This window comes from Pan paniscus, chromosome 9 (genome assembly GCF_029289425.2).
Source record: "Pan paniscus chromosome 9, NHGRI_mPanPan1-v2.0_pri, whole genome shotgun sequence".
Classification (NCBI taxonomy): domain Eukaryota; kingdom Metazoa; phylum Chordata; class Mammalia; order Primates; family Hominidae; genus Pan; species Pan paniscus.
In genome coordinates, this window is record NC_073258.2 from 87,732,996 (window position 1) to 87,755,765 (window position 22,770).

General features: G+C 40.6%; 2 pseudogenes; both read right to left on the reverse strand.

Annotated features, from left to right (window-relative positions):
* Nucleotides 1-10,260: 10,260 nt before the first annotated feature.
* On the reverse strand, nt 10,261-21,235 carry LOC100990500 (MOB-like protein phocein; annotated as a pseudogene).
* A 326-nt stretch (nt 21,236-21,561) lies between these two features.
* Nucleotides 21,562-22,371, reverse strand: LOC134731216 (olfactory receptor 7E24-like; annotated as a pseudogene).
* Nucleotides 22,372-22,770: the final 399 nt, after the last annotated feature.

Below are 22,770 nucleotides of genomic sequence, written 5' to 3' on the forward strand. Positions count from 1 at the left end.
CTGGTATTTGGGGGTTTTGTTTGTTTTTGCTTTAGCTTGGTGAAAAAAAGTTCACTGAACACCAAGACCAGAATGGATTTTTTTAAAAAAATAGATGTTCCTTTTGTGAAGCACCTTGATTCCTTGATTTTGATTTTTTGCAAAGTTAGACAATGGCACAAAGTCAAAATGAAATCAATGTTTAGTTCACAGGTAGATGTAATTTACTAAAGAATGATACACCCATATGCTATATACAGCTTAACTCACAGAACTGTAAAAGAAAATTATAAAATAATTCAACATGTCCATCTTTTTAGTGTTAATAAAAGAAAGCATGGTATTAAACTATCATAGCAGTAGACAGAAAAAGAAAAAAGGACTCATGGCATTATTAATATAATTAGTGCTTTACATGTATTAGTTATACATATTAGAAGCATATTTGCCTAGTAAGGCTAGTAGAACCACATTTCCCAAAGTGTGCTCCTTAAACACTCATGCCTTACGATTTTCTACCAAAAGTAAAAAGGGTTGTATTAAGTCAGAGGAAGATGCCTCTCCATTTTCCCTCTCTTTATCAGAGGTTCACATGCCTGTCTGCACATTAAAACTCTGGGAAGACCTGTTGTAAAGGGACAAGTTGAGGTTGTAAAATCTGCATTTAAATAAACATCTTTGATCACAAAACCCTTGTTTTCTCATATAATGCCTATAAGCAATCTGGTGTTCTAATAAATACATTCTGGGGATCTCTGTAACAGCCTTTTGGTTGAGGTGGTAATGTAGAAAGAATGATGAGTCCGAGTGGGGTCAGGTGTCTGTGCCTTTAGGGTTTAACCAGACCCTGTAACCAGGATTTGGAAATCTTCACAGCGTGAAATTAGAAGTAATAAATTTGAAAATTATCTGTCGCTGAGAATCAGAAGTTTGTGGCAGAACTGGGGACACATATTTTACATAGACTTTACTCCAAATTTTGAATTTTGGAAAGGAGATAGTGTTTTTAAAAGGTGGGAAAATAGCCTTAAAGAGGTAAAGAAATAGGAGCAGAGTTGTATGTGTAATCTTTCTTTTTACTGTTTTTGGACCAAAAAGGGATTGAAATACCAAGGTCATGCTCCCAATTCCCTGTTCTTTGTGTAGCTCAGTCTACCTGCTTGGGGAGATGGGAAGTACCTGGTGATGCCTGGATCATGTGTTCAAGGAATCACTCTTTCTCTAACAAACCCCACAGGAGGTCTTTAATGCAGAACTTGTTAAGAATGACTAAGCCTGCCCTGGAATGATGACTCTAGGCTGCTGTCTGCTAACTGAAGGGTAAATGGCAGCCATCCAGGGAGTCCAGAGGAATTCTGACAGTGATCCCCAACACTCACTGAGGGCTTCCTTCTTACTTTGCCTGGGTTCTGCTGCTGTTCATGTCTGCACTTTTTCTTTGTTCTTGTCATGAACCAGCTCAAGTATGCCTTGAAGTTGCCTCTGACCATTGATTTCTATGGATGTTTGATAAGGCAGCCATTTCATTTATCATTCAGAATGGGATTCTTTTGAGAATGCTATGACTAATGAAGCTGGGGCAGCAGGTGTAAGCCAGGTATGTCTTGGCCAACAAGCATGTTTGGTCACTTAATTATTAACCTTTCAAAGCTCTGTATAGCGTGCAGACTGGCAGCCATCCTTGCTAATCTAGGAACAAAGGTGGGGCTGCAGCTCCCTGCGTTTCTCCTCTCTGGGCTTCCATTGTGATTCCTGTGATACCTTCTTTGCCTGGCTCAGCATTCTGAGGGCCTCCAATAGGGGAAGGGCATTTAAAAATCCTTTTGATGGGGTGGGGTCATCGTACATACATGGTAGACATGAGGCCATTTCTGGACGATCAACAACACATCTGTTTTTAGTCTGGGGTTCCCCCCGGAGGAGGAAATAAACCAGCTTCCAGAACAAGAGTAAACAGGGGTTGGCCGGGCATGGTGGCTCATGTCTGTAATCCTAGCACTTTGGGAGGCTGAGGCAGGTGGATCACTTGAGGTGAGGAGCTCCAGACCAGCCCTGCTAACATGGTGAAACCCCATCACTACTAAAAATACAAAAATTGGCCGGGCATGGTGGCGCATGCCTGTAATCCCAGCTGCTAGGGAAGCTAAGGCAGGAGAATCGCTTGAAACTAGGAGTCGGAGATTGCAATGAGCCAAAATTATGCCACTGTACTCCAGCCTAGGCAACAGAGTGAGACTCTGTCTCAAAAAAAAAAAAAAAAAGAAAAAGAAAAAAGAAAGGGTAAACAGGATTGAGAGCTGAGATAGCAGCCTGGTATGGGAAGATGATGGCCTTGGGATTGGGCAGACTGATTCCACAGTTGTCTAGTTCCTTGTGGCAAATAAATCCCAATGCATTGTGGTTTAAAATTTAAACCCTCCTATATGATTTAAAGATCCTCCCTCTTCTGGGTTCCAGCTTCTCAATGGGCTCATTTGAAGCTGAGGAAGAGAGAAAGGAGACAGGCATCTTTATCTGACTCACTGCAGTGATGTTCTCTCTTCATTGCTTGCTGCTTCTCAGATAACACCAGCTCTTCTACCCTCCTTAGCCCTTACCTATGGTGATATAACCCTCTGTCTCCTGCGCACCTTTATCTAACAGATAGCTGTCTCAAGTACACAGCCAGCAAGATGCTTCAAGCCCAGTCATCTTGTTTCCTATTTGCATAACCCACAAGAAACTCATAGGCTTGCTATACCTGTGTGTTAGTGGCTTATTGAGAATTTGGGAGGGAATATGTTTGAGCCTCAACAAACTGAAGTGCAAGGGCCCCTGGCAGTATCAAATTTGTTCTGTTTAAGAGACAGATGGGGAAGAGTTCAAAAAGATAGATTCCAGCCAGCTCATATAGAAATTAAGGATTCTGTCAAGGTCTTTTTAATTCATCTTACTTGCTGGGGGATACAGTCAAAGGACTTTAAGTAGGAGCCCTGGTGGGGCCTAATCAGGACCGACTTATCCATGAAGGGACAGTAGGCACAGTGTCTAGGGCCCACAGCAGTTTCAGAGATCACACAGAAATATTTATTTTAAAATCAGAAGAAGAAAGTTAATTTTTAAGCCTAATAAAATGTGTTAATATAATGTTAATATATTTATATTAACAGCCATAAAATATAATTTTTAATATTTTTTAATGGAGAAGGAGACTTATGAAGGCAAAAGGGCTTAGGGCCCACAAAAATCACAATGCAGCCCTGAAACTCATTCATATTTGACAATATCTCTTTGGATGCTAAATGGAGAATGGATTTTAGGCAGTGGCAATGGGAAAACTAGTAATCCAGGTAAGAAATGGCAGTGACTTTGACTTTGGAAGTAGAGGATATTGAATAGTGGTCATATCTGGAAGAGTATATATTTGAAAGTAGAGCCAACATGAATAGGTGTGGTAAAGGAGGAATCAAGAATGACTGCTTGGCTTGGGGCCTGAGCATCCACAGAGATTCCAGGTGCCATTTGCTGAGATGGGAAAGGCTAAAGGAAGAGAATTAGATTCTGCTGTGGAAATGAAAACCGAGAATTCCTGTGTCAGTCATGTTAGGTTTCAACTGTCTAGCGGACACCCAAATGCCAATGTCAAATGAACTATAGGATCTCTGATTGTGAAGCTCAGTAGAAATATCTCAAATGCACTTGTAGATGATATTTAAACCACAGAGAAATAATATCATCTGGGGAGAGAATGAGGCTTGAGAAGAGGGCTGAGGACAGAGTCCCAGTCCACCAACATTTAGATGTTGGGTTCAGTAGAAGAGAAAGAGGAAGAGGAGGAGGAGGAGGAGGCAGTAAGGAAGCTGGTAAGAAGCCACCAATAAGGTTAAGGACAACAAGGAAAATGTGGCCTCAAAGAAACCAAGAGAAAAATGTTGGAAGCCAGGTTGAGGAAGTGAGAGACAAAGGGTGGGACAAGATCAGATTGTGCTTCAGGTTATGTTTAGAAATGTCCCTCTGGCTATGGTGGGAAAGACGGGGTGGAAGGCAGGAGACCAGAGAGGAGTCTATCTAGTCCTCCAAGCCCCAGCTGTTTTCATGACAAGCAGAACCTTGCCTTGTCTGTCTCTGTGCACCCACCATGCAAGCATGGGGCACTGTGCACCAGGTATGCTTATCATGCCTGTGAATGAGGGATTGATTAACTGAATCCTCCAGGGACCCTTGGAACAGCTCTGCCCACAAGAAGAGCAAGAACCCAGGCATCAATGGGGTGGTGCAAACATGGGCTCAGGGAGGCCCTCTGCCATCCCCTCCTGCCTGGACCAATGTTTTCTGAGAGGCAGAAAGTGCAGGGTGACTCTTCACTGTGGTATTTGTCTATGTGTGTATCAAGTGTGTAAAAATACGGAGTGCTCTCTTAGTCTTGATTTATCACTGCCCCTTGTCTTTGGGCTATTAAAAGGACTAAGGCCCTGTCTTCCATAAAGAGCAAGAACAGCTTTGAGAAGCGTCAAGTTCCAATCCAGTGAAGAAAGACTGAAGTGTTTGCCTTGGAGAGAATGAGGAGAGTCTCAGGAAATGAAATAAACAGAACAAGGGGCTAGAATCCAAGCAGCAGCCATGGGAACAGCAGCCAGTTCTTGCCATCCAATGAGATGTCTTCTCAGGATGGCCTTCCCTGGCCATCTTCTCTGAAATTCAATGCCCCTCAGCCCCTTCCTCGGGGAGTTCTTATTGCCCTTCCCTGTTTTATTGTCCTGCTCTGCACTTATCACTAACACTGTTATATTTATGTATTTGTCCTCTGCCACTAGAATGTAATTTCATGAGGACAGAGGTTTTTATCTGTTGTGTCCCCACAATTAGAACAGTGCCTGGCATGTAGGTTCTCAATAAATAATGTTATTCAAATGGCTGATTGAACGAATGATCCCAGATGGTTTATATAACCCAGAACATGATGACTTAGGGTTATGTGAGCTTGGATATTTCTTGGGTCCAAACACATCCCAGAATAAAACTCTTGTGGTGTTTTGTATGTATTCTGTTCTATTCTAGCATATGTTACATTGCTGTTGTTATTTATGTGTCTGCCTCTTCTACAAGACTATGAGCCTTGCAAGAGCAGGGGCTGAGTTCTGTTCTTCTGTGTCTTCCCTTATCTATCCCATGGTCTAGCACAGGAAATATTTGTGAGAAAGTGAGTGTCTGTCTGTCTGTCATGACTTAGCCTGTCATGACATAGATCCTCTCCCATATCTCACAGGCAACAAGCTAGAGTTCTGTGCTATCCATCATCTCCTCTCCAGCTCCTCTGCCACTGCCCTGATTTTACCTTGTTGTTTCTCCTTTAACTATGACAGCAGATTCCAAACTGGATTCTGAGCCTCCCAGCTCGCCCACACCTGCCCAAGACATGTTCTGAAGCAAAGACCTGATCAGGCCCCTCCCCTATGTTTCCTATTGACTAGATGCTGGTTACTAGAGAAGTTTAGTTTTCTTAGCCGTGAATCCATGACCAATCCAATATAGTGATCAGATTTATCCCCCATTGCTTCCCAGAGCCACATAACCTGTCGTCTAGCCAAGTTGTACCAAACACATCTGTGTTTTCAACCTTCTGTCATTGCTCAAGCTCTCCTACCCTCCAGCTAGGTTGCCCTTCCTCCATCTCTTCAATTAGTCAATCATTCAGTTATTCATTCAGCAAATGTCCTCAAGCCCACCTCGGTGCCAGTCACTGTGTTCACGCTGGGGCTGCAGAGATGACTGAGATACATCCCTGTGCTCAGGGTGTTCATGCGTCTTCTCCTTTTGAGGTCACTGTAGTCATGACTCTTGCTCTACCTCCCAGAGTGATGAGGCTCAGTAACTACCCTCTCCACAAAATATCTTGGCCTCAGTACAATGGAATTGCCACTTTGTAAATTGAATGAGTTGAGTGCTTCCCATACATTTTAATAAGTCTTTGAGTTACCGTCCTGCCTGATTATTACATTTCCTTTCTTGGATTTATTAAAACTTGCTCCTCCTCCAGTTCCCTGATGGAAAATGCCATGTTTGGTAAACTAACATAGCCCCAAGCATGACTAATATCCTCTGTGGATAAGGCATTCTGGGACATAAGGACACTGTTTTTTTAAAGTGACAGGTTTTACTACTCCAGGATGATTTCCAGACCAGCTGAACACAGCGTTGGAATAGAAATGCCACCATTTTGTCTTTCTACTTTCACAGAAAAGATGAGTTGGTTGAGTATAACATAATATCAGGAAGAATTCATTCAATTCCTTCATTATATCTTTACCGATCAGCCTCTTTATGCTTTGTTTTGTTCTTCAAGCTGTTTAGTGTCCCAAATTCTCTTCACTTTGTCTGAGGTCTCGAAAATTGTAAAATCCTATGAAGATTCATCTGCAGAAAAAGTTTAACTTGAAAATCTAATTATTTATAAGACCCACTTTTGTGAAAGAATAAAACATAATGATCATGCTTGAGTCTAAAACTCTGGACATTTATAGTTGCGGTCAGATTTATTTCCATTCTATATTTTTTCAAATGGCCTATTTTTGCTTGAAAATATAGTTTTTGAGGGGCAAGAAAGCCTTTTTTTGTGATTTTTTTTATTGCCTTCTAACTGTGGGCTTCTGTTTCCCTCATGCTTTCTATTTCATGTATAGTATATTTTGGATCATGTTTTTCCTGACTCTGGAACTTCCTGTAACTTTTTATATGGTGTTCCTTTTAGATACTGTTTTAAAAACTTTTTCTTTTGAAATGTGTCAATCTGTCCAGAGAATTAAGTTAATGATGTGGCTATTTTTAAACTCTTTAGATAGCTATGGTTGAAAAGACAAAAAACAAAGCGAGCAATTCTGTGACTGCAGATAGAACTTTTCTAAATGGCTGGCTGGCATTTTTGAGACAAAACTCTATACTTTTATTGAAACGCCTCTATTTCTGGCTCATGGATTGTCACCGTATTCTAGAAGTAAGACAAAGAGCCTTGTCTGGTGGACCTGAACACCAATTAGAGTTTCTTTTCAAGAGTATCACTATTCAGCTCTCCTGTTTGCCACTGGCCAGTTGACTTTTTATAGCCAGTGAAAATCCATCCAAGAATCCTGCAGTTTCTTCATGAATTTGTTCTTGTAATGAATTTACGTTGTGTTCAGGCAAGTATCAGATCATTCATTTATGAAACCAACAAGCATGTATTGAGTACCTGTTATGTGCCAGACACTTTTATGAATGATTTACATATATTAATTAATTCACTTCCCACTACAAACCTATGAAGTAGGCATTGATTTTGTATCCATGTCAGAGAGGAGCTAATTGAAGCAAGGTAACTTGCCAAAAACACACAGCTAGAAATGGGATTCATATCTTAGCAGTCTGCCTTGGGAGTTCATGCTCTTATTCTACTAATAGCAAGTTGCCATAAGACTACCGTGAGTGGAGCAACTAACCATGCCTCCAGATTGGGAGACAGGAGCCTCAGGGAAGGCAAATTCAGAACAAGAGTTGTTTGATCCTTGATGAAGAGGCTTAATCCTTGATTTGATCCTTGTTAGCAACTGATTAGCACATACCAAATTACCTGCAGAGAAGATACACCAGAAAAAAATATGTGCACATATCTACAAAGCTGTATTACATACCTAAAAACTTTGTATCATCAGTACAAGTATAAAACAAATCATGTGTGATTTGATTCATTTATACATGCTAACCAAATATTTTCAGATTTCCTTTATGCTGTGCCACATCATATGTATCATTAATTGAAATCTATTTTGAATGGCCAACATTCAGAAGTTTCTCGAGTGCCTGGGGGTGGGAATCTAAATTTTTAAGACACACTATTGTTTCAACCATTGTTTTTCCTTATAACATGATTCTGATCAATTTGTATTTAGTGTTTCTGACCATTTAGAAAGACCTTTCCTTTCTAAATCAACACGTAACTTGAAAAAATAAATCAAAATTTTGAAATATCACCTTGTTCTGTAGATTCAGACTAAATGATCTCAGATTTCTTCATGTGTTGGAAAATGTACTTAAAAAAAATCTTTCCCCAAGGCATCTTCTTTGCCAACTGGACTGACTTTTGCTCATTCTTGGATTGCCCCCTAGTGGTTTATTTAACTTATGACTATTTCCCAGATGCTCATCGGCAACTCGTGGTTGCTTTCAATTTGTTTTTAGTTTGATCTTTTCCACACCTTCTCCCATTTGCACAGAGGGGCTTCCGAAGACAGTGTCTTTGAATGAGGGTGAGCAACGTGCATAGTGGCACAAACACTTAGTGTTAATCAATACGTGCCATTAATGATGGTGGTGAAATCCTTTCAAGTTTGTTCTCTTACTTTTTTTCTTTGTGCTGTTTTTAACTTTGCCAACTCCTTACTTTCTTCCCTCTGTTAACATCCTACTGGAGTGGTGCCAGGTAATCTGGTGGCACAGGATGACTTACAGGCAATGCTGTGTCTTGAAAATGCCAATTAGGAATGCTGAATGCTGCTGGGCGGGAGTCCCATGCGCTCACCCATATAACAAGTCAGCACTCCATAGGCCTCAGTCAGACCCAGACTTCTTGGCTCCTTTTGGGTAGCTAAGGCTATGACTCGCTGGCCTAGACACTTAAGCATCATCCAAATAGCGAGAAAAACCTTTGAGTTTCTGTAGAAAGCCAGCGAGAGACCCAGCCAGCATCACAGACCTGACACTCTGCAGAACTCTGGGTCCAGGCCATCTGCACCAATTAGACCAGAACCAAGAAACACAGTGCAACATGCATTATTAATTCAAAACTTTTTTCAATAAGAAAAAAGCCAATTATTGGCTCCATTTTTTTTTAGAGAGAGAACAGCTACACTGCTATATATAATTTATTAACTTAGTTTAGTCTCTCAATATTTAGCGAGTTTGTTTAAAAATTACCATTCCCATTGGTTTATAGTGACATGAATATAAACCCATAATTTCAAAGTCAGCATTCCTTTCACTGTGAACATAAGGCTTCTTAAAAGATAGTTGTGGGTTGGGGAACAGTAATGACTGTGGCTGGTGGGCACTGTTCAAAGCCAAAAAGACTGGCAGGTTTGGAAAGTCATACACTGTATATAGACACTCTCTCAGTATACTACTGTTCCCCACACTTTTGCTGTACATTCTTGCCTCAAAATATGGTATAAATTATTCCCTTAAATTTGAAAAAACAATTAAGATGAATACATTTTCATCTTCATTTCAAAATAACTCTTTTAAATATAAAAAGTTCCTCATGTTTGTTAAATCTGTTCAAAAGTTGGATTTAAGTACTTTCTTCACAACATGTACAATGTTTTCATCCTTAGTGCCTCATTACAATCAGTTTGGCAATAAGACCTCCAGTGCTTTATCAAAAATGGCATTCAATAGATTATAAGATTGATAAATCTGCATTTGAATCAGTCTTACCACAATGAATTATAACAAAGTCCAAAAAATGTATAACTATTCATCAACACCCTTGGAACCTATGAATTATTGCAAATAATCTCCCACGTGCATGTAATTCAAACATAAACTTTGTGGGGAGGGGGTGTAAAATAAATACTACAGTATTTCTTCAATTTTATTTAATGCTGCCTAGCTGGTTAAATGAAAGATTAATTACTAACAGGAAGAGTCAAAATTTTAAGGACTGTTTTCTAAGAAGGACAATTTTGCAAAACAAAGATAAGCAAGAGCCTATGCAAATACATTTTCTTGTAGTGTAATGTAATTGCTAATATGAGGTATAATCTGTAAGCAATTAACACAAATATAAATAAGTATAAGCCACCACTAACTCACAGTCTCATGAAAAGCTTCTCACCTAAAGTAGTTTGAGGATAAGGTTAAGGGAAATGAGGGGTGGACAGGGCAGGTTTCCAGTGGGAACATCATTTATGTGCCTTATCATTATCATCATCCTGTATGTACCAGTCCATTGTTGCAGAAAGGTAAATCCTTTCCAAGTATGTTATACTTTATGTAGCACAGTAAAATTATTTAAGTATTACTAACGCTTCATTTGCATTTGTAATTATATATACGCATAATTATATATGCATATCAAAAACTATAAACAGAATTTTAAAACACTTCATCTCATTTGAGGAAAGTTAACAGGTAAGACAAATCTATGTACTATAGAATTTTTGAGGATATCTAAACTCAGGGTGAAACAAAGAAAAACATTTCTACCTCTTTAGTAAAGGGCTTGTGTGAAACCTCAAGCTCTCGCTCAATTTTTTTTATAGATGGGTATGTTTGATGAGGATTGTGATCCAATGATTGTTTAGCAGCAATTTTACCCAACTGTAAATTCTTTTATTAACAGGCATTATAAACAGATAGTACTAATCTTATTCTAAAACCATGAGTGCCACACTGGTGAATATACAGCTTATGAGTAACTTAAAAAGTATTTCCCATTTTAAAAGGCAAACCCAGCATACAAAAACTTATACTAAATGAAGAAGCTATAATATGGATACATGATTGATGTGTCTAAAATGATATATACAGTACATAATTAATGTTAATTATGTGATCAGTACATTTTTCCATGATTCCCTTCATGCTTCACTTTCCCCAGAAACTGAATCCTGTACTTCCTCTTCTAAAATTGGTACAATGAGGTTATCCCTGGACATCAAATTATATTTCATCTAATTCATCACAAATTTAGTAATCCGATGACACAAAAATGTTTCCTTTTCATATTCATCAAATATCTGCCAATGATGAAAATAAACATGTGAAAATATTCTGTAACTCCTAAGGTATAGTGATCCTAGTTTTGCTACGGATTATTTCTTTATGCTAACCCTGCTGGGAAAATATAGATTGCTCTTCAGAAGACATGCGGCACCATCAAATATGTGTCTGGTATAGGCTATAGCAGGACACTCTTTCGGAGCTTTATGAGCTGCACAAAGAAAAATCCATTGTTCAGTTGCTGTCATTTGAGTGCAAGTATCTGGATGGCATTCACTCTGAAGTTTGACAACAAGTCCGTTTAGCTCAAGGCAGAATTCCCTTAAATGTTCACACTTCCATAACTCTCATCTTGGCCTTCAGGTGGTTCAAGAATTTTGTCAATATTGGAGCAATCTGCTCTTATGTTCTGTTGAATATACTGTTGAACAGCTAGTGTACTGTCTATTTCTTCAAAGTGTTCCTCAGGCCAATTATAAAAATCCTGTGCCCAGCCTGTTCCGCCTCAGCACGCTGCCCCCTCCGCCATGACCATAGTGTCAGCGTCTGGGCCTATTGGCTCGATTTAATAAGTAAGAGTACCAATAATTTTTTAGAAGTAAAATGGATGTATTAAAGGATTTTAAAGAAAAAGCACTTGCTTTTATCTGAATTTTAAAAGGAGAATTGACATTACAGATGAAATAAAGATGAATACAGAAGAGAAGATCCTACTTTAAATGCAAAATAATATCTATAAAATGGGACTAGTAATTTCTTCCTAGAGAGCTTGTGATAACTAGAGTTAATGAATATAAAGTGACCAGTGAATTATCAAGCACATAATAGGGGCTCATTTATTTATTCATTCATTTGGCAAATATTTATTGAGCACCTACTATGCAAGGCATAGTAGGTAAAACTGAAAAACGTGTCTTTGTGAAGTTTACATGGTAATTTTCCATCCCATATGCCAAAGAGATAACAGGGGAGGAATGACCACCATCTTTTAGAGACTTGTAGTATCATTTAGGAGATGAAATGTTATGTTTTATGTGGCTGTAGAAAGCAAAACTAGAGCCAGGCATGGTGGCTCACGCCTGTAATACCAACACTTTGGGAGGCTGAGGCGGGAGAATGGCTTGAGCTCAGGAGTTTGAGACCAGCCTGGGCCACATAGTGAGACCTCATCTCAACACAACATCAAAAAATTAGCTGGGTGCAGTGAAGTGTGCCTATAGTCCCAGCTAGTCTGGAGGCTGAGGTGGGAGGATAGCTTGAGCCTGGGAGGTCGAGGCTGCAGTGAGCTGTGATCACGCCACTGCACTTCAGCCTGGGCGACAAGAGTGTGAACCTGACTAAAAAAAAAAAAAAAAAAAAAAAAAAAAAAAGCAGAACTAGGACCAGTGGATGATCTTTCAAGGGTGGTGGTTTTCATAATGAAAGGAAAACCCTGTTTACAACCAGGACGGACCAAGAATGGGATGGGGCCACCTCTGGGAGCAGAGAGACATGGGCTGGAGGTGATTCTGTTAGTGGAAGTATTTTGTAGAGAATTTGAGACCTTGTATCAAGGATCTTTGCAGCGTGGGCAAGGAGGGAATACAAAATCGGTGTTTCCTTCTGCCTCTTAATTCCAAGGTGCTGGAACTGGGATGGGAAGCCAAGCCATTGACCAGAACCAGGGCTACAACTCGGGGGTGAGTGTGGGAGTTTAAATGCAGGATCCACACTGGTTACAGCTGAACTGGAGCCACAGATTCCTGTCACTTTCTGCCTCCAGGGATCAAGTACCATGGGTCTCGACCTGACCAGCCTGAAGGTTTGGGAGGCCCCATCAGGGGATGGGGGCAAGTTACTTTCCCTAAAAGAGTGAGGAGGCTATATCTGGTGACCAGACACAAACATGGAGGCAGAGGGTAATAAGGATGATACATACAATTTATTCAGTTCCTATTTCTTTTACTTTAGTATTCCTAATCTGTAAAAGCATCGTAAAAAAAATGTATGATTAGTCTCATTTTACAGGTGAAGAGACTGACGGTCCGAGATGTAGAATAGCTAACCTAATTTAGTGTAAAGCCAGGACTTGAACTTGCTGTCTCTGTGTTTCATCTACTTCAGATGGCTCCCTAATGAGTAGAATGAGACCTGTGTGCCAACCCTGGCCTAGTCCTCATGCCCCCACAACTGTGAAGCGAGAGGGCTCAACAGTTTCGAATTCAATTCAACCACCACCTCCTGAATACCAACTAGGTTCCAGGACCTGGCTAGAAGCAGAGACACCAGGACAGAAAAGATAGTGTTCTGCCTTCATGGAGTTCACAGAAGAGTCGAGGAGGTAAGTTCATATCAGATTATCACAAAGCAGTATGCTTAATGGTGCTTAAATCTTTTCATGTTTCCACATTTTCTAATGCATTTTAACGGAGCAAAGCAATGTCACATTGGTTTCATCAAGAATTCAGAGCAAGGGGCTTTGGTGAGGAGAAGTCGAAGCCAAAAGAGGGCTCTGCCCTTTAGAAGAAGGGGAATCATTCAACCTGGGCAACATAGTGAAATCCCATCTATACAAAAAATTCAAAAATTAGCCGGGCATGGCCCGGTATGCCTGTGGTCCCACCTACTTGGGAGGCTGAGGTGGGAGGATTGCTTGAGCCTGGGAGGTGGAGATTGCAGTGAGCCAAGATCACGACCCTGCACTTACTCCATTCTGGGCAAAAGAGTGAGATCCTGTGTCAAAAATAAAAATAAAATAAAATAAAATAAATAAATAAAATAAAAAAACAAAATGAAGGAAAGTAAGAACAGTGGGGTGAGGCCTTTGAACTCTGAAATTATGATGGAACCCAGTCTTTTTCTCTTTTTTTTTTAAAAAATTTTATTTTATTATTAGTATACTTTAAGTTTTAGGGTACATGTGCACAATGTGCAGGTTAGTTACATACGTATACATGTGCCATGCTGGTGTGCTGCACCCATTCACTCATCATTTAGCATTAGGTATATCTCCTAAAGCTATCCCTCCCCCCTCCCCCCACCCCACAACAGTCCCCAGAGTGTGATGTTCCCTTTCCTGTGTCCATGTGTTCTCATTGTTCAATTCCCACCTATGAGTGAGAATATGCGGTGTTTGCTTTTTTGTTCTTGGGATAGTTTACTGAGAATGATGATTTCCAATTTTATCCATGTCGCTGCAAAGGACATGAACTCATCATTTTTTATGGCTGCATAGTATTCCATGGTGTATATGTGCCACATTTTCTTAATCCAGTCTGTCATTGTTGGACATTTGGATTGGTTCCAAGTCTTTGCTATTGTGAATAGTGCCGCAATAAACATACCTATGCATGTGTCTTTATAGCAGCATGATTTATAGTCCTTTGGGTATATACCCAGTAATGGGATGGCTGGGTCAAATGGTATTTCTAGTTCTAGATCCCTGAGGAATCGCCACACTGACTTCCACAATGGTTGAACTAGTTTACAGTCCCACCAACAGTGTAAAAGTGTTCCTTTTTCTCCACATCCTCTCCAGCACCTGTTGTTTCCTGACTTTTTAATGATTGCCATTCTAACTGGTGTGAGATGGTATCTCATTGTGGTTTTGATTTGCATTTCTCTGATGGCCAGTGATGGTGAGCATTTTTTCATGTGTCTTTTGGCTGCATAAATGTCTTCTTTTGAGAAGTGTCTGTTCATGTCCTTCACCCACTTTTTGATGGGGTTGTTTGTTTTTTTCTTGTAAATTTGTTTGAGTTCATTATAGATTCCGGATATTAGCCCTTTGTCAGATGAGTAGGTTGCGAAAATTTTCTCCCATGTTGTAGGTTGCCTGTTCACTCTGATGGTAGTTTCTTTTGCTGTGCAGAAGCTCTTCAGTTTAATTAGATCCCATTTGTCAATTTTGGCTTTTGTTGCCCCTGCTTTTGGTGTTTTAGACATGAAGTCCTTGCCCATGCCTATGTCCTGAATGGTAATGCCTAGGTTTTCTTCTAGGGTTTTTATGGTTTTAGGTCTAACGTTTAAGTCTTTAATCCATCTTGAATTGATTTTTGTATAAGGTGTAAGGAAGGGATCCAGTTTCAGCTTTCTACATATGGCTAGCCAGTTTTCCCAGCACCATTTATTAAATAGGGAATCCTTTCCCTATTTCTTGTTTTTCTCAGGTTTGTCAAAGATCAGATAGTTGTAGATACGTGGCGTTATTTCTGAGGGCTCTGTTCTGTTCCATTGATCTATATCTCTGTTTTGGTACCAGTACCATGCTGTTTTGGTTACTGTAGCCTTGTAGTATAGTTTGAAGTCAGGTAGGGTGATGCCTCCAGCTTTGTTCTTTTGGCTTAGGATTGACTTGGCAATGCGGGCTCTTTTTTGGTTCCATATGAACTTTAAAGTAATTTTTTCCAATTCTGTGAAGAAAGTCATTGGTAGCTTGATGGGGATGGCATTGAATCTATAAATTACCTTGGGCCATATGGCCATTTTCACGATATTGATTCTTCCTACCCATGAGCATGGAATGTTCTTCCATTTGTTTGTATCCTCTTTTATTTCATTGAGCAGTGGTTTGTAGTTCTCCTTGAAGAGGTCCTTCACGTCCCTTGTAAGTTGGATTCCTAGGTATTTTATTCTCTTTGAAGCAATTGTAAATGGGAGTTCACTCGTGATTTGGCTCTCTGTTTGTCTGTTATTTGTGTATAAGAATGCTTGTGATTTTTGTACATTGATTTTGTATCCTGAGACTTTGCTGAAGTTGCTTATCAGCTTAAGGAGATTTTGGGCTGAGACGATGGGGTTTTCTAGATATACAATCATGTCATCTGCAAACAGGGACAATTTGACTTCCTCTTTTCCTAATTGAATACCCTTTATTTCCTTCTCCTGCCTAATTGCCCTGGCCAGAACTTCCAACACTATGTTGAATAGGAGTGGTGAGAGAGGGCATCCCTGTCTTGTGCCAGTTCTCAAAGGGAATGCTTCCAATTTCTGCCCATTCAGTATGATATTGGCTGTGGGTTTGTCATAGATAGCTCTTATTATTTTGAGATATGTCCCATCAATACCTAATTTATTGAGAGTTTTTAGCATGAAGGGTTGTTGAATTTTGTCAAAGGCCTTTTCTGCATCTATTGAGATAATCATGTGGTGTTTGTCTTTGGTTCTGTTTATATGCTGGATTACATTTATTGATTTGCGTATATTGAACCAGCCTTGCATCCCAGGGATGAAGCCCACTTGATCATGGTGGATAAGCTTTTTGATGTGCTGCTAGATTTAGTTTGCCAGTATTTTATTGAGGATTTTTGCATCGATGTTCATCAAGGATATTGGTCTAAAATTCTCTTTTTTGGTTGTGTCTCTGCCCAGCTTTGGTATCAGGATGATGCTGGCCTCATAAAATGAGTTAGGGAGGATTCCATCTTTTTCTATTGATTGGAATAGTTTCAGAAGGAATGGTACCAGTTCCTCCTTGTACCTCTGGTAGAATTCGGGTGTGAATCCATCTGGTCCTGGACTCATTTTCGTTGGTAAGCTATTGATTATTGCCACAATTTCAGAGCCTGTTATTGGTCTATACAGAGATTCAACTTCTTCCTGGTTTAGTCTTGGGAGGGTGTATGTGTCGAGGAATTTATCCATTTCTTCTAGATTTTCTAGTTTATTTGTGTAGAGGTGTTTGTAGTATTCTCTGATGGTAGTTTGTATTTCTGTGGGATTGGTGGTGATATCCCCTTTATCATTTTTTATTGCATCTATTTGATTCTTCTCTCTTTTCTTCTTTATTAGTCTTGCTAGCAGTCTATCAATTTTGTTCATCCTTTCAAAAAACCAGCTCCTGGATTCATTAATTTTTTGAAGGGTTTTTTGTGTCTCTATTTCCTTCATTTCTGCTCTGATTTTAGTTATTTCTTGCCTTCTGCTAGCTTTTGAATGTGTTTGCTCTTGTTTTTCTAGTTCTTTTAATTGTGATGTTAGGGTGTCAATTTTGGATCTTTCCTGCTTTCTCTTGTGGGCATTTAGTGCTATAAATTTCCCTCTACACACTGCTTTGAATGTGTCCCAGAGATTCTGGTATGTTGTGTCTTTGTTCTCGTTGGTTTCAAAGAACATCTTTATTTCTGCCTTCATTTCGTTATGTACCCAGTAGTCATTCAGGAGCAGGTTGTTCAGTTTCCATGTAGTTGAGTGGTTTTGAGTGAGTTTCTTAATCCTGAGTTCTAGTTTGATTGCACTGTGGTCTGAGAGACAGTTTGTAATAATGTCTGATCTTTTACATTTGCTGAGGAGAGCTTTACTTCCAACTGTGTGGCCAATTTTGGAATAGGTGTGGTGTGGTGCTGAGAAAAATGTATATTCTGTTGATTTGGGGTGGAGAGTTCTGTAGATGTCTATTAGGTCCGCTTGGTGCAGAGCTGAGTTCAATTCCTGGGTATCCTTGTTAACTTTCTGTCTCATTGATCTGTCTAATGTTGACAGTGGAGTGTTAAAGTCTCCCATTATTATTGTGTGGGAGTCTAAGTCTCTTTGTAGGTCACTCAGGACTTGCTTTATGAATCTGGGTGCTCCTTTATTGGGTGCACATATATTTAGGATAGTTAGCTCTTCTTGTTGACTTGATCCCTTTACTATTATGTAATGGCCTTCTTTGTCTCTTTTGATTTTTGTTGGTTTAAAGTCTGTTTTATCAGAGATGAGGATTGCAACCCCTGCCTTTTTTTGTTTTCCATTTGCTTGGTAGATCTTCCTCCATCCTTTTATTTTGAGCCTGTGTGTGTCTCTGCACATGAGATGGGTTTCCTGAATACAGCACACTGATGGGTCTTGACTCTTTATCCAATTTGCCAGTCTGTGTCTTTTAATTGGAGCATTTAGTCCATTTACATTTAAAGTTAATATTGTTATGTGTGAATTTGATTCTGTCATTATGATGTTAGCTGGTTATTTTGCTTGTTAGTTGATGCAGTTTCTTCCTAGCCTCAATGGTCTTTACAATTTGGCATGATTTTGCAGCGGCTGGTACCGGTTGTGCTTTTCCATGTTTAGTGCTTCCTTCAGGAGCTCTTTTAGGGCAGGCCTGGTGGTGACAGAATCTCTTGGCATTTGCTTGTCTGTAAAGTATTTTATTTCTCCTTCACTTATGAAGCTTAGTTTGGCTGGATATGAAATTCTGGGTTGAAAATTCTTTTCTTTAAGAATGTTGAATATTGGCCCCCACTCTCTTCTGGCTTGTAGAGTTTCCGCCGAGAGATCCGCTGTTAGTCCCATGGGCTTCCCTTTGTGGGTAACCCGACCTTTCTCTCTGGCTGCCCTTAACATTTTTTCCTTCATTTCAACTTTGGTGAATCTGACAATTATGTGTCTTGGAGTTGCTCTTCTCGAGGAGTATCTTTGTGGCGTTCTCTATATTTCCTGAATCTGAACGTTGGCCTGCCTTGCTGGATTGGGGAAGTTCTCCTGGATAATAACCTGCAGAGTGTTTTCCAACTTGGTTCCATTCTCCCCGTCACTTTCAGGTACACCAGTCAGACGTAGATTTGGCCTTTTCATATAGTCCCATATTCTTGGAGGCTTTGTTCATTTCTTTTTATTCTTTTTTCTCTAAACTTCCCTTCTTGCTTCATTTCATTCATTTCATCTTCCATCACTGATATCCTTTCTTCAAGTTGATCGCATCGGCTCCTGAGGCTTCTGCATTCTTCATGTAGTTCTCGAGCCTTGGCTTTCAGCTCCGTCAGCAACTTTAAGCACTTCTCTGTATTGGTTATTCTAGTTATACATTCGTCTAAATTTTTTTCAAAGTTTTCAACTTCTTTGCCTTTGTTTTGAATTTCCTCCTGTAGCTCAGAGTAATTTGATCGTCTGAAGCCTTCTTCTCTCAAGTCGTCAAAGTCATTCTCTGTCCAGCTTTGTTCCGTTGCTGGTGAGAAGCTGCGTTCCTTTGGAGGAGGAGAGGTGCTCTGCTTTTTAGAGTTTCCAGTTTTTCTGCTCTGTTTTTTCCCCATCTTTGTGGTTTTATCTACTTTTTGTCTTTGATGATGGTGATGTACAGATGGGTTTTTGGTGTGGATGTCCTTTCTGTTTGTTAGTTTTCCTTCTAACAGACAGGACCCTCAGCTGCAGGTCTGTTGGAGTTTGCTAGAGGTCCACTCCAGACCCTGTTTGCCTGGGTACCAGCAGCGGTGGCTGCAGAACAGGGGATTTTCATGAACCGCGAATGCTGCTGTCTGATCGTTCCTCTGGAAGTTTTGTCTCAGAGGAGTACTTGGCCATGTGAGGTGTCAGTCTGCCCCTGCTGGGGGGTGCCTCCCAGTTAGGCTGCTCAGGTGTCAGGGGTCAGGGACCCACTTGAGGAGGCAGTCTGCCCGTCCTCAGATCTCCAGCTGCGTGCTGGGAGAACCACTGCTGTCTTCAAAGCTGTCAGACAGGGACATTTAAGTCTGCAGAGGTTACTGCTGTCTTTTTGTTTGTCTGTGCCCTGCCCCCAGAGGTGGAGCCTACAGAGGCAGGCAGGCCTCCTTGAGCTGTGGTGGGCTCCACCCAGCTCGAGCTTCCCTGCTGCTTTGTTTACCTAAGCAAGCCTGGGCAATGTTGGGCGCCCCTCCCCCAGCCTCACTGCCGCCTTGCAGTTTGATCTCAGACTGCTGTGCTAGCAATGAGCAAGACTCCGTGGGCGTAGGACCCTCTGAGCCAGGTGTGGGATATAATCTCCTGGTGCATCGTTTTTTAAGCCTGTCGGAAAAGCACAGTATTAGGGTGGGAGTGACCCGATTTTCCAGGTGCCATCTGTCACCCCTTTCTTTGACTAGGAAAGGGAACTCCCTGACCCCTTGCGCTTCCTAAGTGAGGCAATGCCTCGCCCTGCTTCGGCTCATGCACGGTGTGCTGCACCCACTGACCTGCACCCACTGTCTGGCACTCCCTAGTGAGGTGAACCCAGTACCTCAGATGGAAATGCAGAAATCACCTGTCTTCTGCGTCGCTCATGCTGGGAGCTGTAGACCAGAGCTGTTCCTATTCGGCCATCTTGGCTTGACTCTGTAATATCCTATAGAAGTGTTGCTCCTCATATCACAGGGGCTGTACACCCTGTAATATTATTCATAATATCCTAGGGAGACATTACTACTAATATCACAGAGGTGTACACCCTTTAACATTATTTGTAATATCCTAGGAAGATATTGCTCCTAATATCTCACTGGGTGTACACCCTGTGATATTTTTCATGATATCCTAGGGAGATGTTCCTCCTAATGTCATCAGGGGTGTACACCCTGTGACATCATTTGAAATATTCTAGGGGGATGTTACTTTTAAAGTCACAGGGGGTTTACAACCTGTGATATTATACATAATATGCTACACGGATGTTACTCCTAATGTCACAGGCGTGTACACCCAGTAATATTATTTGGAATATCCTAGGGGGATGTTTCTCCTAATGTCAACGGGGTTTACAACTTGTAATACTATTCGTAATATCCTAGGCGGATGTTATTCCTAATGTCACAGAAGGTGTACACTCCGTGATATTTTTTATATCCTAGCAGGATGTTATTACTAATGTCACAATGCTTGTACACCCTGTGATATTATTCATAATATCCTAAGGGAATATTACTCCTAATGTCATAGCGGGCTTACACCTTTTTGTATTATTCGTAATATCCTAAGGGAATATTACTCCTAATGTCATAGCGGGTTTACACCTTTTTGTATTATTCGTAATATCCTAGAAAGTTGTTACTCCTCATGTCACAGGGCGTGTACACCCTGTGATATTATTTGTAATATTCTAGCGGGATGATACTCCTAATGTCATAGCAGGTGTACCCCCTGTGAAATTTTTTGTAATAGTTTTGGGGGATGTTACTTTTAATGTTACACGTGGTATACACACCGTGATATTATTCATAATAGCCTATAGAAATGTTACTCCTAATATCACTGGGGCTCTATACCCTGTAATATTATTCATAATATCCTAGGGGAATGTTACTACTAATGTCACAGGGGGTGTACGCCCTGTGATATCATTCCTAATATTCTAGGGGATGTTACTCCTAATGTCACAGGGGGTGTACACACTGTGATATTATTCATAATATCCTAAAGGTATGTTACTACCAATGTCATAATGCTTGTACACCTTGTGATATTATTTCTAATATTTTAGAGAGATGTTACTCCTAGTGTCGCAGCGGGTATACACCCTGTCATATTATTTGTAATATCCTATGCCAGTGTTCCTCCTAATGTCACAGGTGATGTGCACCTTGTGATATTATTCACAATATTCCGGAATGATGTTACTCCTCATGTTCCAGTGTGTGTACACCCTGTGATATTATTCGTAATATCCTAGGAGGACCTTACTCCTAATGTTCGAGATGGTGTAACCCCCGTGATATTACTCATAATATCCGAGGTAAATGTTACTCCTAATGTCACAGGGGATGTACGCCATGTATGTACACCCTCTGTGATATTCTTCATAATATTCTATGGGGATGTTGTTAATATTACTGGTGGTGTTCACCATGTGCGTACACCCCCAGTGATGTCATTCATAATATCCTAGGGAGATATAATTCCTAATATCACAGTGAGTGTACCACATGTGTGAACACCCTTGATATTATTCATAACATCCAGGGTAAATATGACTTCTAATATCACAGAGGGTGTACACCTGGGGATATTTTTCACAATATTTTAGGGAAATATGGCTTCTAATATCACAGTGGGTGTACTCCATGTGTGTACACTCTGTGGCAGTATTTTTCATATCGTAGGGAGCTATTACTCTTAATATCACAGTGGGTCTTCACCCTGTGATATTATTCGTATTTGACCTTGCTGCCTTTTTTAACCCACACTACAAAAGGAATGGAACAGATAATAAAATAATGAGATTAAACTGTTCTGCCATGCAACCACCACAGGACCCTTTTGATGTCCCTCCCTGTTTCTCAGTCTGTAGATGAAGGGGTTCAGCATGGCGGTGATCACCGTGTACATCACTGAGGCCACTGCACCCTTTCTGGGGGAAGATGACACATCTGAACTCAGGTACCCCCCAATGCCTTTTCCATAAAATAAGCAAACAACTGACAGGGGAGACCCACAGTTGGAGAAGGCTTTATACTTCCCACCTGATGATGAAACACTCAGCATGGAGGAAACAATTTTATAGTAAGAGAAAATGATCTGTGAGATAGGAAGAAAACCAAATATGGCAGCAAGGAAATACATGACTATGTTATTGGTGAAGGTGTCACAACACACAAGGTGGGGGAGTTGAGAAGGGTCACAGAAGAAATTAGGAATTTCCACATCCTTGATGCAGGTCATTTGTAAGGCAATCAAATTGTGCAGCTGGGAGTCTAAAAGACTGAGAAAAAAACCCACAAAACTAGGAAGCCACAGAAACATGGGTTTATGATGGCTGAATAATATAGAGGGTGACAGATGGCTACAAACCGGTCATAGGCCCTCACACTCAGGAGCATGTCTTTCTTCCATGCCTCCAAAAACAGCAAAGAGAGACATCTGAGTCAGGCAGCCTGCATAGGAGATGACTCTGCTGTGAGATTGGATGTCCACAATCATCTTGGGGACCATGTTGGAGGTGAAACCGATGTCAGCCAAGGACAGGTTGGAGAGGAAGAAGTACATGGGGGTGTGGAGGTGGAAGTCAGAGCTGATGGCCAGGATAATGAGCAGCTTCTCCAGCACCATGACTAGATACATGAACAGGAACAGCCCAGCAAGGGCCAGCTGCAGTTTTAGATCCTCTGAGAGTTCTAGGAGGAGGAATTTTGAGGCATCTGTTAGATTCTGTGGGTCTGTATAGTTCGGACATGTATATATATATATATTTACTGTTGCAAGATTTAATAGAGTGAAGACAGAGCTCCCATACAAAGGGAGGGGATCCAAAGAGGGTAGCCATTGCTGGCTCGAATGCCTGGGTTTATATCCAGATCATTTTCCCTCCCACTGTGCTCTCAGGCCATAGATGATTGGGTATTTCTTTACCTCCTGTTTTTGCCTAATTAGCATTTTAGTAAGCTC